The sequence below is a fragment of the Mastigoproctus giganteus genome, chromosome 9, assembly GCF_048544385.1.
Source record: "Mastigoproctus giganteus isolate SK-2022 chromosome 9, ASM4854438v1, whole genome shotgun sequence".
Lineage (NCBI taxonomy): Eukaryota > Metazoa > Arthropoda > Arachnida > Uropygi > Thelyphonidae > Mastigoproctus > Mastigoproctus giganteus.
In genome coordinates, this window is record NC_143583.1 from 172,811,848 (window position 1) to 172,832,348 (window position 20,501).

At 38.5% G+C, this 20,501-nt stretch overlaps 1 protein-coding gene across 1 annotated transcript in view; it reads left to right on the top strand.

Moving 5' to 3' along the window:
* Positions 1–20,501, top strand: part of Arms (Ankyrin repeat-rich membrane spanning) — a 680,132-nt gene that overhangs the window by 245,621 nt on the left and 414,010 nt on the right. The gene's annotated exons all lie outside the window — the stretch shown is intronic.

Consider the following 20,501-nt stretch of genomic DNA (forward strand, 5'->3'; position numbering starts at 1 on the left):
AATTTTATTATTTTGACTATTATGCAGGATAGTTTTCTTACATTCAAGTCTAGCATTTCTGTATTACGTTTAAAAGCAGTACAGAAATTAAAATATACAAAAAGTTAGTGAAAATCTTTCTGAATATAACTTACCTTTTCCTGATTAAATATTTGATATATATTTTTTTATTTTTATTGTATAATAGACCTCTTTATTCTATAATATTGCTGTATCTACAGCATATAGAATGTAGTATTATGTTTATTTGATTCCTGGATCATATGCATCGAACTATTGAGTACAAATCTTTGGTTTGATTTTCTCTTTCTAGAGGATTTCTCATTTTTTTTAATACCTATAACTTAAAGATATATATATATATATATATATATATATATATATATATATATACCACAGACAAATTGCCCTAATACAACAATGTAAAAACATGGGACATTGGCTAATAGTTAGTTACCATAATCATAATTTAAATACAGCAACAATTAAATTCAGTTCCATTGGAATTTTTTACATACTGTTTACACATGTGCTTGAATTGGGTATATTGTCCTTGAAAAAATGTCCTTGAAAAGGTCAAGGACATTTTTGAGGAGTTTTTTTTTTTTTTCTCTCTCAACCTGTAGAACCACCCAGAATCAATGTCATAATCTTATTCGTCCAGATAATAATATAACTGAACTAGCTAAACTTTTAATTATGTTGACTGAATTAGCTAATTGAATTTTTTTTAATTAACAACAATCAGGTAATCAACTATGATTATTTACTAATTTACTATATTTACTATATTTCATGCTTATTGATAATTTTGGTTTTACTAATAACTGCCTGGTATTTAGTAGAGGCCTGGCCTGCCTGCCTGCCTGTAACAGGAATTGAAACTTGCAGTGACTCTGGATGACTTTTCTTATTATGATAGGCTAGTAAGATGACAGTGATGCGGTCTGGAGTGATGGTTACATGCCACTAATGATTAGTTTAGTAAAAACACAGAACTACAAGGCTCAATAACTTTTATGTTGTTACAATATATTTAAAAGAGTAAGAGATTACCTCAGTCTTTTGCGTAGAATGCTTCCAGTCAATACTCTCCAAATGTAATGAATAAAATAAAATAAAATAAAATAAACGGATAAAATTATTTAATGAATTCTGTCACTCATAGAGAGATGGCCGATTTGTCGCGCAACGGATTTGAAAGCTGCGAGCCCCCATCCGATATTAACACTCAAATTAAACGAGGAAGGGAAAAGTTTTGAATTTCATTTAATTTTTGTCTTCATCCAAATTTTTAATCGTGATTTTAAATTTTAATTGTGGTTTTAATTATTTATTATCTTAAGCAGTTTTCCGATTTTAATTATTTATTCTGACACAATGTCTTTGCACACTCATGGTCTTGCTTTTTTTGAGGTTGATCTTGCTTTTTTTTTTTGTTGGTTTGATGTGCTTCAGGGTCGGATAGGGGCTCTCAGTTTTCGATTCCGTTGCATGTTGAATCGGTCATATCTCTATGAGTAATAGAATTCAATAAATTATTTTATATGTTTATTTTATTTTATTTTATTTTATTCATTACATTTGGAGAGCATTGATTGGAAGCATTTTATGCAAAAGATTGAGGTAATCTGTTTTAACTAATGTTTAGTAAACTGATGTGATTGCATGTTGAGTTGACTACTGTGATGTATTAATAATTGGTTGTATGGTGCTTAGTGTTATGATTGCTTTATGAATTTGGGAATTTTCGCCTTAAAAAATGAAAATGCCAAATGCTTCTTTGGTTTCATGATAAATTTATGGGACAAGTCCCCTCCCAGTGCCAAGTGATACTAATGATCACAGTGCCTTATCATAATGATTATCTAGTATGCTTAACTGTAAATAAATTTCTCCTGAGTTTTGTAAGTCTGTTAACTCATAAGTATGAATTAATAAGGCTATACCATTTTAACCTCCATTCGCCAAATCCGCTCCCTAGGCCGTGGCCTATCCACGGTAAAATCAGAGAATGGGATTTTTCCTAACTTTTAGAATTCAATTTTGTTAGTATAAATAAATAAATAATAATAACCAAACAAATAATTCCTATCTGGCCACTTAGCCTCATGCAAGGAGAATCAACTTTGATTTTCTATCATTGATCCTAATTGGATGAGTTGACATCCCTGCCACTTGGAGGCGTGCCTCTACTACCCAGCAATCTAAATCTCCTTTTAAATACTTCCGAAACGTACTTATTAAAATTAGTAAATAGTCTTTTATCAGTGAACATGACATGGAGTCTCTCCTTCTCCAGATAGCCAATTGATAGTTCCAATTCCGTTCTGAAGTCAACATAATAATTGCAGTCAAGCATAACATGCTCAGATGTCTCAAGCTCTCCACATTTACATAACCCATTTTCTTTAAGTCCAAGCTGAAAGAGTCTCAATGCCAATCCATGTCCAGTTAACAGAAACATAGAACAAAGACCAAACTGTTGCCAAGTCTTTCTTTTAGTATCAATTATATTTATTTTCGGCAAAAACATAAAGGTCTGTCGTCCTTTTTCAGATGTTTCCCATTCTATTTGCCATCTTATTTTAACTTCTTCTAAAACTCTATTCTTTTCACTTTTAACATCTGCTCTTGTATAAATTTTATCTGGTTCTGGACAAGTTCTTATTCTTACTATCGTCTTCCTAATATTCCGTTTAGTAAGATATCCTACTCCAGCTATTAACACTACATACTGGACTGGCAACCTACCTGATATTACCTGCAAGGCTTCTGTGGACACCGTCCGACATGCCCGAGTAATCCCTAGTAATGCAAATCTTTGTGCTTGTACTAGGTGTTTTTGAATAATCTTATTCCCAATCCTATGAACCCAAGCCCCGGCAGCATAACACATTATAGGTGAAAACAAACAATCGTATAACAGATTGAGGCCTCTACCTTTTATGCCCCAATCTCTTCTAATCACCCTCCGGAGCTTGGCATATAAGGTTTTAATTTTGACTTTTAAATACTTAACGTGTTCTGTAAAAAACAAACGTTCTTCAATCATTAAACCAAGATATTTCGTTACTCGTGCATATCGAACGGCACTCCCCATCAGCCGTACAGTAGGAGCTCTATTCATGCTTAGTCTTCCCTTAAGCAACATCTGAACCGTCTTTTTCTTTGAAACCTGCAATTTATGTTTCTTTGTCCATATTTCCAATGTAGTCAAAGCTTCTTCTGCTTTACTTTCTATGGAAGATCTGGAATTTCCTTGAACCATCATTACCAAGTCGTCAGCATAAGCTATTTTTGTGACTCCAGCCATTTCTTCATTTAAATATTCATCAAAGACCATGTTCCACGCAAAGGGGCCTATCACCGAGCCTTGTGGACATCCTTTAACAACTTTCCTAATTATCTCTGTATATCTAGTTTTAACTACTACAACCCTATTGGAAAAGTAGTTTCTAAACACTTTATATAATTTTGTCTTACATACTTCTTTAATTCTCGACATGATGCCATCCCAGCATAAGTGGTCGAAAGCACCTTTAAAATCAATAAATATACCTAAACAATACCGTTCCTCACTGTCCTCCACCGCTTGAAGCAATCTATATACCGCATCTTCAGTTGATGAGTCTTTCTTAAAACCATATTGGTTTTGTGATAACATATTTCTTGTTTCATATCTCATCATAAGACTAATAAGGCTAATCACATATTATAACTGAGGAAAGAAAACCACTTTTCATTAACCCGTTTTATTTTTAGTAAACTAACGTCTTTTTCTTCACTTAGGCCACTAGGTAGCACTGCTCTTGACTCTGTGTCTGGACTGATAACTTGGGAGAAAGACAGTCTCCCAGGGCAAAAAAAGAACAAAACATGAATGACTTGCACTAACTTATCTGAGCTGCCAGTTGCAGCCCAGGCATCTGAGAAAAAAGATGTCCAGAAAACTGACACTGAAGCCTACCCAGCTTTCTTGATCAATCTTTTGAATATTGAAAATGTGATTGGCACACTACCCCTTTTAGAGTTCAAAAGGAATTAGAAAGTATAGCTTAATGTATCTTCAGAATCTGTTAAAAAAGAATTAAAAAGTAAAGTATATGTCTCCTAAATCTGTTAAAAGTCTCAGGTTAAGAGAACTTCATTGAGACCGATATTATACATTCCGTGTGCCTCTTGAATATTAATCTCTTTTTCTGGATTACCAATAATGGTAATGCCTCAAAGGTTATTGAATATCCACCTGTAAAGAGTGATTTTGGACTGGGATCTGTTAGATGTGTCTGAAGCAGAGATCTTAGAAGAACTTAAAGAACGGGTAGTAATCCAAGTGAAGGGAATCTCCCCGATCTTATCTTGACCTTCAACCTACCTCAGCATTCAACTTCCATTATTTAAACCGCTCTATGAATTTATTATGTCATGCTACAACATCTTCATGACAAAGCTTTGCGCCGTCTCCTGGTCTTTTACAATCGAATATTTTTAGAAAATGTTTTTCCAGCTTCTTGGCATCACTCAACAATTTTGGCATTCCTGAAGCCTGGAAAAGATCCATCCAACCCCAATAGCTATAGACCCATATCTCTCTCAAGCTGCCTCAGCAAAATTCTTGAGAAAATTATCCACAGAAGACTCGTCTGGATCGTTGAGTCGGAACAGCCAATGAGCCATAGTCAATATGGCTTTTGTCAAAGCAGGTCATGCTTAGATCTTATGGTCAAGGCTGAATTTGCCATCCATAATGCTTTTGTCAAACATGAACATCTAGTAATGGTTTCAATAGACATAGAGAAGGCTTTTGATACCACCTGGCGGTATGGTATACTTAGTGACCTTTACCTTCTTGGACTATGTGGCAACCTTCCTATATTTGTTCAGAACTTCTTACATACTAGATCATTTCAAGTTCGATACCAACATGCCCTTTCCGCAACTTTCATCCAGGAAGAAGGTGTTCCACAGGGATCAGTACTGAGTGCCACTCTTTTCTCTGAGAATAGATTCTATCACTAAGCAGCTTCCAACTACAGTTGAGACATACCTTTATGCAGATGACTTTTCCATCTCCTGTCATTCTCAAAACATGAGGTCTATTGAAAGACAGCTTCAGATATCACTTAATAAAATTCAACAATGGGCGAGCCTCAACGGCTATCGGCTCTCGCAGCAGAAAACAGTTGCTATCCATTTCTGTAGACAACGCAAACTTCATCCAGATCCTGAACTTCTAATGTCTTTGTCCCGGTCACCAACAACATCAGAGTTCTAGGATTAATCCTTGACAAGTTAAATTTCCTAGATCATATTAAAAATGTACGGACTTCATGTCTAAAAAAGTTAAACATACTCAGAGCTTTATCTGCCCAAACGTGGGGTGCAGACCGTACCTCCCTTCTTCGGTTATACAGGGCATTAATCAGATCCCGTCTCGATTATGGTGCTCCAATCTATGATTCTGCCAGAAAGAGTGCATTACACTGGCTTGATCCTATTCAACACAGTGCTTTGAGAATTGCAATTTGTGCGTTCAGAACGTTCAGAAACCATCAGATTATGCACATAGTCTCTACATTGATGCTCACGAGCCCCCACTAACATTACGCAGGAAAACACTGTTTCTGAAATATGGTGTCAAGATACAAAGTTGTGCCTCTCATCCCGTTCAATCATACCTTTTCAACCCACCGTTAGAAATCCTATACAGAAACAAACCTAGTATAGTAAAACGAGCTGGTCTTCGCCTTCTTGAAGAGCCGACCGGGCTAGCCAGGTGGGTAAAGTGCCTGCCTGGCAACCCAAAGGTCGCGGGTTCGATTCCCGCCTCGGGCTTGGATCAAAGTATTGCAAAAACCTTGGGAGGTGCACTATGGCCACAGAAGCCGATGCGCCAACAACTACCAAACCAAAAAAAAAAAAAAAGCCTTCTTGAACTGGTGCAAGTTTGGAATATTTCCATCCATTCCGTAAAGCAGGTAGCAACCTATACTCAACCACCATGGGCTCCTCCTCTTCCAACCTGTGACACTTACCTCTGTCAATGGAGAAAGAATACTTTGTAAGCATCAAATGTCAACCAAATTCATGCAGTTCACACTCAAAGATATACTGATTTCTCCCCAATTTATACAGATGGCTCTAAATCTAATTCAAATGTTGGAGCAGCTCCAGTGTTTCCGAATACAATTGTATCAGTTTCCCTTCCACCAGAATTTAGTATATTTTCTGCTGAATTATATGCAATTAAACTAGCTCTAGAACATCTCTATTCTGACTATTCCTTAAAATCAGTTATTTACACTGATTCCCTCAGCTCAATAATGTCGTTATGTAATTCCTCAGATAACGTTCACCCTGTTCTAAATGAAATCAGAAGCTTATTACTGCAAATTAAAGAGCGCAACCAACTGGTCACTTTTTGCTGGATTCCAGCCCATTCCAGTATTTTAGGCAATGAACTGGCCGATAAAGCTGCAAAAAATCCAACTACCTTAGATTTAACCAATATCCCTGTTCCAGCATCAGATTATGCACTAACCGATCATGCTGCTTGCCTATCACAATGGACAGCACTCTGGCACTCTCAGACTAATAATAAACTCTTTCAGTTTAAACAAGACCCAAAAATTTGGCGCTCCGGTGTCCGTACATCAAGACAAGAAGTCCTTTCAAGGGCAAGAATAGGACATACCCATCTGACCCACCTTCATTTACTCACAGGAAATGATCCACCACAATGTACACATTGTTCTAACAATTTGACTGTAAAACATATTCTTATTGGCTGCCTCTATTATAAACAAGGCAGAACTTCATTCTTGATCTCACTGGTTAATCTTCATAAACCGATAACTCTTGAAAATCTAATTGGTGATAAGGCAAATATTTCTGAATTTTTTTACTTTCTCAGGCAAACTGGACTTTTTAATTATTTTTGATTTTGGATTTTCTTCTGATTTATGGAAAACTCATGTTTTAATATAACAAGTGAATAGGCACATTATAGCCTTAGCAGCTTATGTGCCATTAAGCCTCCATAACAACAACAACTTCCATTAAGACTGGACATCTAATATGCAAGGTCTGGCCATATATACCAAACTTGTTACTGTTTCCAATTTCAGAAATACGGTCATTCCCAGACACCTTGTCAGGAACTCCTGCTTGTGCTAAATGCAGGTCATTTAATCACAGCTGATAAGCCTGCACTATTCCACAACTAATTTGTACAAATTGCAAAAAAACTACCCTGCCTATGACAGAACATGTGACCACCAGAAAAGTGAAAAATTGATCCAAAAATACATTGAAAAAGCCTTTCTTTCACCCCAATCATAATGTTTCTTATAGGAGGCAAAACAAATTATCTCACCACCAATCCATATTATTATAATTATTATTATTAGCAGCCATATGGTTCAAGGAACCCTGAGGCTTATGCTTCACCAGCCAAAAAAAATTTCTGAGTTACCCTGAGAGAGAGAGAGAGAGAGAGAGAGAGAGAGAGAGAGAGAGAGAGAGAGAGAGAGAGAGAGAGAGAGAGAGAGAAGTAGAAGGGAATCACCAAGAAAGAGAAGAATGATGATATCCAGCTCAGGATCCTGGGAGTGCCAAGCCCATACTCACCAGATGTGAGCCCCTGGGGTTAAACAGACTTGTGTATTCCCATATGAACAGACCTATGTATTCCCCAAATGGGAGAACTACTAATTGGCTGAATCAGAGACTGAGCTAAAAATATCTCCAAAAGAGTCTTTCTCGAAGTATGTAACAACCATGGTGAGTGCAACACAACCCATGCCACTTCAACCAAGGATGCAGGGAAAAATAAAAGAAAACTGCAAATCATCAACAGTACACTGAAGATAAAAAAACTTCAGGTGATCCTGTACTACAAATTTTTGTCAAAGTAGATGTGGATATAGGTAAGCCTTTTTTCTTCTTCTCTTCCCAAGATAAAAAAAGAGTGAAAAGTACAAATCATCAGCACCTTAGAAACACTCTAAAAGTTGAACAAGAAATAAATAATGAATATACTGCTTCAGTGGAATTGTCATAGTTTCCAAGCCACAGCAATTCCACTGAAAGTTTCAAGCCAGTATTGATTATCTATATTATCTTATCACTTGAGTACACATCTCTGCCTCTAAAAATATATTTGAAACCAATTTAATACATACAACAGAGGACAGAACCCATCACAACGCCACACATGGTAGTGTAGCAGTTCTAACAAATCCACATGTCCTAGTCAAAAAAATTTCATTGAACTGTTCTCTAGAGGCAGCAGCAGCAGCAATCTGAGCAGCCATTATGATAAGCTCCTTGTATATCCCACCAAATTATCCTCCAACAAAACAAGCTAGATAATCTCATAGCTTAATTGCCCACACCTTTCTGCATCCTGGGGATTAAATGGTCACCAACACTACTAAGTAATTGATCAAAGAGGAACATATATTGCACAATTTCTGGACATTAACAACCTTCTTGATGGGTCACTTATGTATCTCCTTCAGGCACAAATACTGCAATAGATTTGACCATCTGTCAAATGCCCCCGAGTGCCAAGTGAGTGACTAGCGATTTCTGAGTGATTTCCAACCGATTTCCCTAAAGAGTGGCTGATAATTGGTGTTATTCTTCTTTTTTTTTCTAAAGTGAAGAAGCAAGCGTACCTAACAGAAAGGAAATACACCCTTGTACATAGGACTAACTAATGCACTAACAAATAACCTTCCATTATCACTTGGTCACTGGTGGCACCACTCCTGGCACGACATGGTGGGGCTGGAAACCTGGGAGAAGAAAGCCACCCTCCCAGGCCTAAAAAGAGCAAAGATGGGCAAAAGTAAACAGTCCACTTATGGATCTTTTGATTCAGATCATAATGACACAACTTCCCATGCTAAGAGACAAAAAAAAAAAAAGAAGGAACACATAATACCGTACCTCTCTTTTTAATACTACACTCCTCCACAGACCAACCATTGAGTAAGCTTTCCCCACTCTTGAAAATGCGGCTGGATCTCCAAAATTGGTTAGAAAATTAAGATCCGGAGATTTATTAGTTGAAATGACTGAACGTAGACATGCTGAGAGATTATTAAAAGTATCTACCTTTGGTGTGGAATTCCTATAAAGGTTACCCCACATACCACCTTAAATTCCTCTAAAGGGGTAATATCAGAATGGGCTCTGTTAAACATATCGAAGGATGAACTTGTCCACGAACTATGCGATCAAAATATGTTACACGCCAAAAGAATCATCATCAAAAAAGATGGAGAGAGCCTGTCCCTACTCGAACAGTGATACTCACATTTAAAACACCAAATCTACCTACCACCATAAAAGCTGGTTACTTTAGATGTCAGGTAATACCTTACGTTCTGAACTCAGTTCAGTGATTTAAGTGCCAAAAATTTGGAAACTGTCTGCAGAGATGTAGCCACCTATGCTTCTTGCAGTTCTAAAGAACACACACACACATACACACTGTAACACTGAAATGAAAAGTTGTCACAACAAACATTCTGCTTTCTCAAAAGAATGCCTCCAATGGAAATGAGAAAAGAATATTTAAAAATATAAGATAGAGCAGAAAATGTCATACCAAGAAGCAAAGAAACATTTTGTTTCTACTTAGTCATCTATATTTGTTTCTGTTACACAATGGCTACACTCAGTAGCAACTCAGACTGACTGCTCAGTCCCTCCAAATATATTGAAATCCAATTGGGCTAAATCACTCCTTTCCTCATCAAAGGAACAATCTGCCTCCAGATATGCTACTCAAGAAGCTAATACACCTGTAACAATACCTAACGAGCAACCAACAGAATGAACCAAGCGCTCTGAAAGAAGCAACACTTATAAATTAATATCTAATACAATGGACATTGATGGAAAGGTAAATGAAGATGATGCAGTTCTTGAGATTCATGCAGGGGGCAACATTGACATGGGAAGGCCAACCTTCCCAAAGAAAGAAAAGGCAAAAGTAGACAGGTGCAAATAAAAATATCTTCCGGAAGTAACCAACATACCAGTTAAAACCAAACAATGCACACAGTGATTCAGTGGAATTGTCGTGGACTTCATGCTAATTTAGATGATGTATTTTATCTCATAAGTGAATATAAGCCTGCAGTAGCATACAAGAAACAAACCTGACGAAAGCAATTTCTATAACAAAAACATTTCACCATGTATAGAAAAGATAGAAACTGCTCTAATGCAGCTCATGGAGGAGTAGCGCTCTTAGTAAACTCTTTAATTCCTTCTAGACCTGTTCCCCTACAAACACCATTGGAGGCAGTTGCCACCTGCATAACCATTGGCATAATGATAACTTTAGTCTCATTGTATCTGTCGCCAAACCACACTTATGCTCTTGCTGATTTAGATGACGTATTAAGACAAATACCCACTCCTTTCTGTATTCTAGGTTACTGGAATGGCCATCATCCCCTATGGGGCTCTCAACATCTTGACTGCAGAGGAAAAATAATTGAAAAGTTCTTAAATAAACAAAACCTAACTATTTTAAATACCGGTGATCACACATACATGGATTTACCATTTGGCTCAAGCTCTTCTATTGATCTGTTAGTACTTTCTCCAAATATTTCCTCTCATAGACTGGACAGTTACTGACAACCCACGTGGTAGTGACCATTTTCCGATCATCTGTAATTTCTATACAAGTTCTCCTCCGCAGAGTAACATTAGAAAAATTTGACAAGGCCAACTGGATTAAATATGAAGAAATAGCTCATTTAGATTTCTCCATCATTACAACTATCAAGGTTGATTCTGCAGTTAGCTATATTACACAACAAATAATGATAGCAGCTGAATCTGCCATCCCGAAATCGTCATCTAAAATCCAGCTCCATCCTAAAATCCAGTGGAATGAAGCATGTAGCAGTGCTAAAAGAGAAAGGAATAAATTCTGGAATCAGTTTTGAAAAAATCCAACCACAGCCTACCTCCTACAGTTTAAGAGAGCAAGGGCTAAGGCTCATCATGTGAGATGAATGAGTAAAAAAGAAGCATGGACACATTATGCTGCCACCATAAACAGATCCACAGATACTGCTGCTACAGTCTGGGAAAAAAATCAAACGAATGAATAGCAAAAAAGATGGAGAGAGCAAAGATGGAGAGAATCTGAGAAAGATGGAGAGAGAGAGAAAAAAAGATGGAGAGAATCTGAGAAGTTGCAAGCAAATACTCGCTTGCAACTTCTCAGATTCTTTTTCTGAAAGGGAAGGAAATTTCCAACTCTGTGGAAATTGCTAATGCATTTGGCTCATCTTTTTGAAACACACTCAGTTGTTTCCACATATGATCCAGCTTTTCAGTCGCTAAAATCCAGGACAGAAAAATATAAACTAAAATTCAATGCTGCTCTCCAACATTCACATAATCTGCCATTGACCCTGACTGAATTGCACAATGCACTCACATAGTGAAGAACAGTGTTCCAGGTCCTGATGGAATTTATTACACAAGGATTCCCCATTTTAGTGAAAGATCATTAAGTGCTCTCTTATGACTCTATAATAGAATTTTCTTAGAGGAATATTATCCCACTAGCTGGTGCCATTCTTATGTGCTAGCCTTCCCGAAACCAAGAAAAGACCACACAGATTCCGGTAAACTGTCGGCCTATCTCCTTACAGTTGCTTGGGAAAAACATTGGAAAAAATAGTTAGTAGTAACAGTAGTAGTAGTGGCATGTGATGCAAGAAAGCAAGTGTATGAGCTTATGCAACATCAGCCAAAAAAAAAAATCACACCATTCCCTCCAAATGCCTGTCCAGTTCCTCCTTAAATTTATTTAACCTATCAACTTCCACAACGACAGATGGAAGTTTATTCCAGCAATTAACTGCCCGTTGGCTAAAGGCAAATTTCCGCACATCTATTCTACATCTGTCTTTTCTTAATTTGAATTTATGCCCCCTTACATTTGTAATCTGAACAAGTGGAAGGATCCCATCAGAATTCAGCATGCTCAACCCATTCAAGGCCTTATACACCTCAATCAGATCACCGCGCAGGTCCTCCGTAGCCAGGTGGGAAGGAGCAGCAGTGCGTAGCACACGCTTCTTGATTAGCCGGGGTTCGAGCCCGTCACCACCAAATACGGAAGATGCGGAAAGGTCAGGGAATGACCACCGCATATCCCGGAGCAATATGGCCTTAGTTGCTAATGCTCCTAAAAACCAAATAACAAACAACAAACAACCGCGCAGGTGCCTAGTCTCCAGCCACTGCAATTTGCAGAACTTAAGTCTCCCTTGGTAAGAGGATCCCTTCATTCCCCTCACCAATTTTGTTGCCCTTCTCTGTACATGCTTAATGCCTGACTAACATGGTTCCTGGAAATTCAGAACATTCTGAGTCCAAGACAGTATGGCTTTCAAAGAAGTAGATCAATGCTTGATCTCATTATCAAAGCGGAAGGAAATATTTGGAATGCTTTTCTAAGAAATGAACACTTGTCATGATGTGTTGACATCGAAAAAGCCTTTGATACAACTTGGCAATATGGGATTCTTCAGGACTTAGATAAATCTGGTCTTCAGGGGTCATTTGCTGAAATTTATTCAAAACTTCCTAGCTGTATATGTATACCTGTCTCACAGTGGCCCCAGAACTGTTTGTCCGTCTCCACCAATTGTCATGTAGGAAAAAAAAAAAAAAAAAAACTCTTAATCACATCGGCCTGAAGTGTAAATGTGTATTTACCAGGCCTCTCTGCCATCAGGTGGCAGCCACCAACATGGGCAAATACCACTCGATGCTCGCCCTAGCATAAGGAGCCAAACCTGGGTCTACTCCTATGTCAGTGCTAACATAGCACCAGAAAATCCCGCACCCACCAGTGGCTGTGCAAAACTGGCAGGTGCCTGCAAAATCCTGCTCCCAGGTTGCCCACACCCGAGAGCCAGCAAAAAAAAAACTTCCTAGCTAACAGATCCTTCATTCTTCACTTTCGGGAACATACGTACAAGAAGAGGGTTCCCCAGAGCTCATTGCTGAGCACCACACTCTTTACCATCAGGATCGATTCTATAACCAAGTGTATACTTGACACAGTTGATGCATACCTGTATGCTAATGATCTTGCCATTTTGTGTCATATTCAAAATATGTGACTTATTGAGAGACAACTAGAAGGCACCATTAATAGAATAGTCTCTTGGGCCAAAAAAAATGGTTACAGAATTTCTAAATCGAAAACAACTGCAGTACACTTCTGTTGTAAATGTACATTACATCCTGATCCAGACCTTCAGTTAGACTCTCATTGTATACATTTCAGCTCAGTACTCGATTTCTTGGTATGATACTTGATAAAAAACTAAACTTCCTTGAAAATTTTAAATATATTCGTACCAGCTGTCTTAAGAAACTAAATATTCTCAGGGTAATCTCTATATCATGGGGGTGCGGATCATTACATGTTGCTATATTTATACCGCTCATTAATTAGATCATGCTTAGACTATGCATCTCCTGCATGTGCCTCAGCCAGGCCAAGTGTGCTGAAATGGCTTGATCCCATACATCGTGGTGCACTACAAGTTGCGGGGTCTTTCGCACATCTCCCATTTTAAGTCTATATATGGAAGCCCATGAACTGCCGCCACACCTCTGATGACATATTCTTCTCCTAAATTATGCCGTTAAAATCAGCAGCCTTCCACATCACCCCATATGGTAATATCTCTTCAGACCAAAACTAAACCACGTCTCAACAAACCATCTGGCATTAGGCGTCAGACTTGAAACAGAAGCTGGGGCCTCAACATTATTATTATTACTAGCCACATAGTGCAAGGAAACCTGAGACTTATGCTGCACCAGCTAAAAAAAAAAAATTCAGATTACCCTGAGAAAGAGAGAGAGAGAGAGAGAGAGAGAGAGAGAGAGAGAGAGAGAGAGAGAGAGAGAGAGAGAGAGAGAGGAAGGAAGGAAGGAAGGAAGGAAGGAAGGAAGGAATCATCAAGAAAGAGAAGAATGATGATATGCAGTTCAGGACCCTGGGTGTGCCAAGCCCATACTCACCAGATGTGAGCCAATGGGGTTTAACATGAATAGTATACTGCAGCATATTAGCATGGATACCCAGCCATGGCAAATACCCACAATACATATTGACAAATACTATCAGAAATGGGGAAAGAATAATCTTCCAGATATTAACATCAGACAATTACATCTCACTCATTCCACTCAGTTTAGAAGTTACGTATAGCTATATACAGATGGATCTAAGACTGCCAGTAAAGTTGGTACAGCTGTAGTCCTGCTGGATGTTATCATCACCAATCAGCTCCCCTCAGAATGTAGTAATTATACCACTGAGTTGTATGGTATCCTGTTAGCCCTGGAGAAAATAAAAGAAGCCTCATATACTCAATCCATCATTTATACTGATTCATTAAGTGCTGTGAATTGTATACAATGTAAACATTCCAACAGTCGTCCTCTGGTACAGCAAATCTGGACTCAGTTAATGGAAATTCATACACGTGGTCACCACATAATTTTTTGTTGGATTCCTGGACACTGGAATCCCAGGAAACGAACAGGCAGATTTAGCTACCAAAAATGCTTCAAATCCCATCTCACCCAATTTCAGGGTGAGATGGGATATCAAATTCACATGCTATCTTTTAACTCCTCCATCACTTGATGCTATTTTAAATTGTAAGGATTGCAAAATTATGTTGACTATAAATGCATTATACAACGGACCTCTAAAGAACAGTGGAAACGTATATGGGAAAAAGAAACAAATAATAAATTTTTTGAAATAAAGAGAGCACCCAAACAGTGGCGGTCCAGTCTGAGAGAAAATAGAAAAGAAGAAACTGTACTAGCACGACTGCACATTGGTCACACATACCTCACTCACAGTTACCTTTAAGAAAGGAAGATGCCCCACAATGCTGTAACTGTTCATGCTCACTCACTGTAAAGCATGTCGTCATAGAATGCCCACTACAGTAAACCCTCGATTTAACGAACTAATAGGGGAGAAGAGGTGTCCGTTAATGCCGGTGTCCGTTAATGCCGAAAGTCCATTAAGTCGAATGTAACCTGGGGGGGACATTTTTTATTGTTCTTAATGTAAAAAAAAAAGCTTTAATACAGTACTGTATAATATAAAATTATGTTACAAATTTAGTCTTTGATTTACGGATATCAGAAACAGTTTGTTTTTTTACGCTGTAAATTTCACAAACACATGCAACTGAGATACCTTGTTCTAATTTCTCAATTAGCTATAATTTCCGTGCCACATTTAAGTTCACATGCTTTCTTTTAACTCCTCCATCACTTGATGCTATTTTAAATTGTAAGGATTGCAAAATTATTTAATAAATAAAGTCACAATTCAGAAATCACAGAAACACTTTGTACACAACTTGACCGCACAATAGTTTGAGGCCGACTGAGACTGAAACAAAGCAAGTCGGTAGATCTGCAGTTTAGTGTCCCGAGTCACATTCATCTCATAAGTCACTGCCTGCTCTTATCTGTTATCTGTAATCTGGGAAAACAGCTATTTGAACAAGTTTTCAGAAAGAATAAAAAACAATTTCCTGAATTTTATTATAAAAATAAAAGTAGATAATTATCAAAACAATAATGGAAATAGGTTATTATTAATTTTTAATTAATAATAACGCTGAAGTTTTTTATAACCTAAACAAAATAATATGGTCGAGATTAATATGTACGTTACTGTATTATTATTTGCCCGGTCCGTTAAATCAAGGGTAATCAAAATGATAAATATCACTTTGTGATATTTATCATTTGTGATATCAAATATCACCTTGTGATATTTATCAAATATCAGAAGGTTGCGTGTTCGTGTCACATCCGGCTCACACTGCCATGCAGTTTTTTGGTCCTTGAGGTTATCACAGACATTCTCTCAGATATGCCAGACAAGCTGTTCTTGCTACCTGGGAGTCTAAAACGCTGATGGAACTGATATTCGGGTGACACTCAAGTCAAAGTGGACCCAATTTCGGCGAAGTCTGGACGGTTTATGACAGCCAAATCCTCTGCTTGCACCTTCACGATGGTGGGACTGTTAGTAATCCTGGGTATAACCTTCATGCACAAGTGCATGGTGGGTGACCACCCAGGTGTGAACCAACGTAAGCAGGGGTCGAGGTGTGGCGCCCACACCACATGGAGGAACGCCGCCCCTCTATGTTACCAGGCAGTACTAGGTGGTAGATGACTCTCATCAACCGGTGAAATACCACCACTTTGCTTATTGGAGGCTTGAAGTTGTGGAACCCGTGTTTAGTCTCTAGAGCTAAGTTCCGGCCAACCCTTCCCTATCTCTTCCATCATGCAGTATGATTGATGATTTTTGAGGTTATGATGAATGTCGTGGCGAGATCCAATATTCCTTACATTTCGAGGGTACAGCTCTAAAACGGTGTTCGCAGGCCAGCCGCTAGTTAGTACACCGGACTGAACCTATTGGTAACTCTCTAGGAAGCTTCTGGATCAGCTAGTGTATAATCTTGCTACCTCTACTCTGCCAGATAGTGACTGGAGGGAGTCCGAGTAGTGTGTATGCGGGGAGCATTGTCGAGGCCACGTTATGTCAAGGATCTGGGTATATTCTTACCACATGTACGCCATATCCAAAAATTTCATTACTTCATACAGCATGTCCCACCCACTTTTTCTTACTATTGAATACACCATGAATTGTCAAAATAATAGAGCAAGCTTATCTGCGAAAAGATCTAAACCTCCCAAGGACTTCCTAATTCATTTCACAAATATACGTGGTCTCAATTCTAATCTCAACGATGTCCATTTCCACTTGCAGTCTTCCAAACTCCATGTACTTTTTCTGAGTGAATCTCAGCTATCAGTTGATTCAACTACTGCTCATCTCAGATGTCCAAATTATTTGCTGTATGATTCCTTTCGCCTCAAAGGTGGTACTTGTGCATATGTCCATTCTGATATTCCCAGTCAGAGACTTGGCAATTTGGAATCTCCTCTCTTTGATCTTCTCTGGCTTAAAATCTCTCTACCTCATTGTGTAAAATTCATCTGTTGTCTCTACCATTCTCCCAACTCCACTAATCACTTGGAGCTCTTTGACTTCCTCTCTTTGCAACGTGATTTTAACGTTCACAACTCCAGCTGGCTTCCGTTTTCTAGTCACACCGACCCAGCAGGTCGAGATGCTGAGGCTTTTGCAATTACTAATGACCTAGCACAGATTGTTCATTTACCTACAAGAATACCGGACAATCCTAATCATACAGCCAATACGCTTGATCTTTTTCTCACAAACAACCCTTCTAAGTACAAATGTTGAAGTGAGAGGTCCTTTAGGCACTTCAGATCACAACTTGGTGATTGCCTCTTCTCCAATGGAACCTTTATCTCACGGCTATTCCCAACCTCGTATTGTTTGTCATTACAAGAATGCAAAATGGGATGACCTGCGAGACTTCTTTTCTTCTTTTCCTTGGTCTGATTACTGTTTCAAAACTTCTGATGTCAACGTTTGCTCAGATCGTGTCAATGAAATTATTCTTGCAGGAATGGAATCCTTTATCCCACACTCCACTTTAAAATCTCGTCCTTTATCTAAACCTTGGTTTTCCAATAAATGTGCTAAGGCTGTCCAAGAGAAGAATGTTGCATATCGTAATTGGCTTGTTTCTAATTCTTCAGTTTCATTTTCTGCCTACACCAAAGCTCGCAACAATTGTAAAGCAGTTATTAATCAGTCCAAACTAGAGTTTGAACAGGCTAAGAGTAGAAAACTTGCTTCTTGCCCTAATGGTAGCCGAGCATTCTGGTCTCTTACCAAAGCTATTGGCCGCAACATTTGCCCATCTCTGCTCCCGCCTCTGTCCAAACCAGATGGTTCTGTTGTCACTTCAGCCAAGGATAAAGCTGACCTGCTAGCATCCCATTTTTCTTTGAGCTCATGTATTAATGATCTTGGTAAAACACCTCCCACCATTCCTAACACGCTCAATTCAATGCCTCCTGTGGTCTTCCGTCAAAAGGATATCAGAAGGATTTTGATGAATCTTGATGCTAAGAAAGCTCCAGGTCCTGATGGTATTTCTCCACTTGTTCTCAAAACCTGTGCTCCTGAACTTACTCCTATTCTTTGTCGCCTTTTTTTCACTTTCTTATTCCAAAGGTGTTTTTCCTTCTGCTTGGAAATTTGCTCATATCCAGCCAGTTCCTAAAAAGGGTGACAAATCCCTCCCATCCAATTATCGTCCCATTGCAATTACTTCTACTCTTTCTAAAGTAATGGATAAATCAATTAACCGCCAACTCTTAAACTACCTAGAAACCTTCCGTCTGATCAACGATCGCCAGTATGGATTCCGTCAGTATCGATCCACTGGTGATATTCTGGCTTATGTTACCCATTTATGGACTAATTCAATGGAAAGGTTCGGTGAAACACAAGTAGTTGCTCTTGACATCTCAAAGGCTTTTGATCGTGTTTGGCATAAAGGTCTTCTAAACAAGCTTCCATCTTATGGTTTGCCAACTGTTTTTAGTAATTGGTTATCCAGTTTTCTCTCTGATCGCTCACTGAGGGTGATGGTAGATGGCTCTCTGTCTTCTAACTTCTCCACTAATGCCGGTGTCCCCCAAGGTTCAGTTCTTTCCCCCACTCTTTTCCTCTTGTATATCAATGACCTTCTTCCATTGACTGGAAATCCTATCCACAGTTTTGCCGATGATAGCACATTGCATTCAACTTTCCATTTTGAGAAACCTTGTCCAGCTCAATCAGCTTCAAGTTCTCGAAAATCTGCTGCCAATTCCTTAAATGCCGATCTTCAGGTAATTCTCCAGTGGGGCAAAGACAACTTAGTTGATTTCAACCCTTCTAAAACTCAGTCTTGTCTTATATCTCGCAAAAAGGATTCTTCTGCTCCTATGCTTATGTTTAGTGACACTCCGATTTCTAGGCAAAATGATATATCTCTTTTGGGGATTACCCTGACTTCTAATCTCTCTTGGCACAAGCACATTACAAATATTGCTTCCTCTGCATCTAAAAAACTTGGTTTTCTCTTTCGCTCTCGGCGTTACTTTTCGCCCAAACAGCTGCTCACTCTGTATAAATCGCAAATCCGCCCTGCCATGGAATATTGTTCCCACATCTGGGGTGGTGCCCCCAAAACCTCTCTCAGGCTTCTTGATTCCATTCAGAAGAGGGCAGTTAGGTTAATTAATGATTCATCTCTAACAGAGTCTCTCCACTCGCTTTCTCATAGACGCATTGTTTCTGCTGCATGCCTCTTCTACAGATACTTCCATGGGCACTGTTCTTCTGAATTGGCTTCTATAATTCCCGCTCTCTCTTTCAAAACAGTCCGAACACGTGCCGCCACCAGCCAACATCCATTTACTGTCCAACTTCAAACCCACAGAACCAACTTTTCATCTTCCTCATTTATTCGTTCAACTGCCGTTTTCTGGAACAACCTTCCTTCATACGTATTTCCTGAAAATTACAATCTACAGAAGTTCAAGTCCAATATCAACAAATATCTTCTTTCGGCTTCTCAACCTCCAACCCAAGCACGGTACTAAGTACTATAGGTTATAATACCTCTCGTGTTTGGGGTTCTCATAAAAAAAAAAAAAAAAAAAAAATTTTTATATTTGATATAAAAATCAAAACCAACACGAAAGATATACTAGTCAAAAATCAGTGCATTATAGCCACAGTTGCTGATGCACCAACAAACCCAACAACAACAGCATCTGTCAAATCTATTGCAGTATTTATTTCTGTATGACTCATTGTGTATAATAAATGAATTACTCAACAAGCCCTCTATTTGGCATGGTAGAAATCTGCAGTGCTCACTGAGAAAAGAGATTGGCAAACCTATAAAAAATTAGTGACACTTGACCCACAAATAATTCAACAATCTTCAACTGATGAAGCAGTTGAGTATGTCACTCAAAAAATGTTGCATGCAGCTGAAAGTCCCATACCAAAATTATCCTCAAAACTGCCAGTATACCTAAAAATCTGGAAGAGCACTAAAATGTCACACAGTTAAAAAAAAAAACAAAAAACAAAATGAAGCTCGGAATAACTTTAACTTTTGTTACAGTCCAACTGCAACTAATATTATTAAAATAAATATGCTCAAGCAAGATGGAGCCCATACTCATATGGAACTATAGCAAGGAATATTTAGGAGAGTTCCACACCGACATAAACAAATATACACCAGAATATTAGCCTGAACCGCAGACCTCTGTAGCCAGGTGGCCAGGAGCAGCAGTGCAATAGCACATGCTCTTTGAATAGACCAGGGTTCAAGCACCTGACTGCTAAAATACATTTGATCTGCCAACCCACACTGGACCAGCATGGCAGATTATGGCCCATTTCCCTCAACATGAATTGTTGAGGAGGCTTC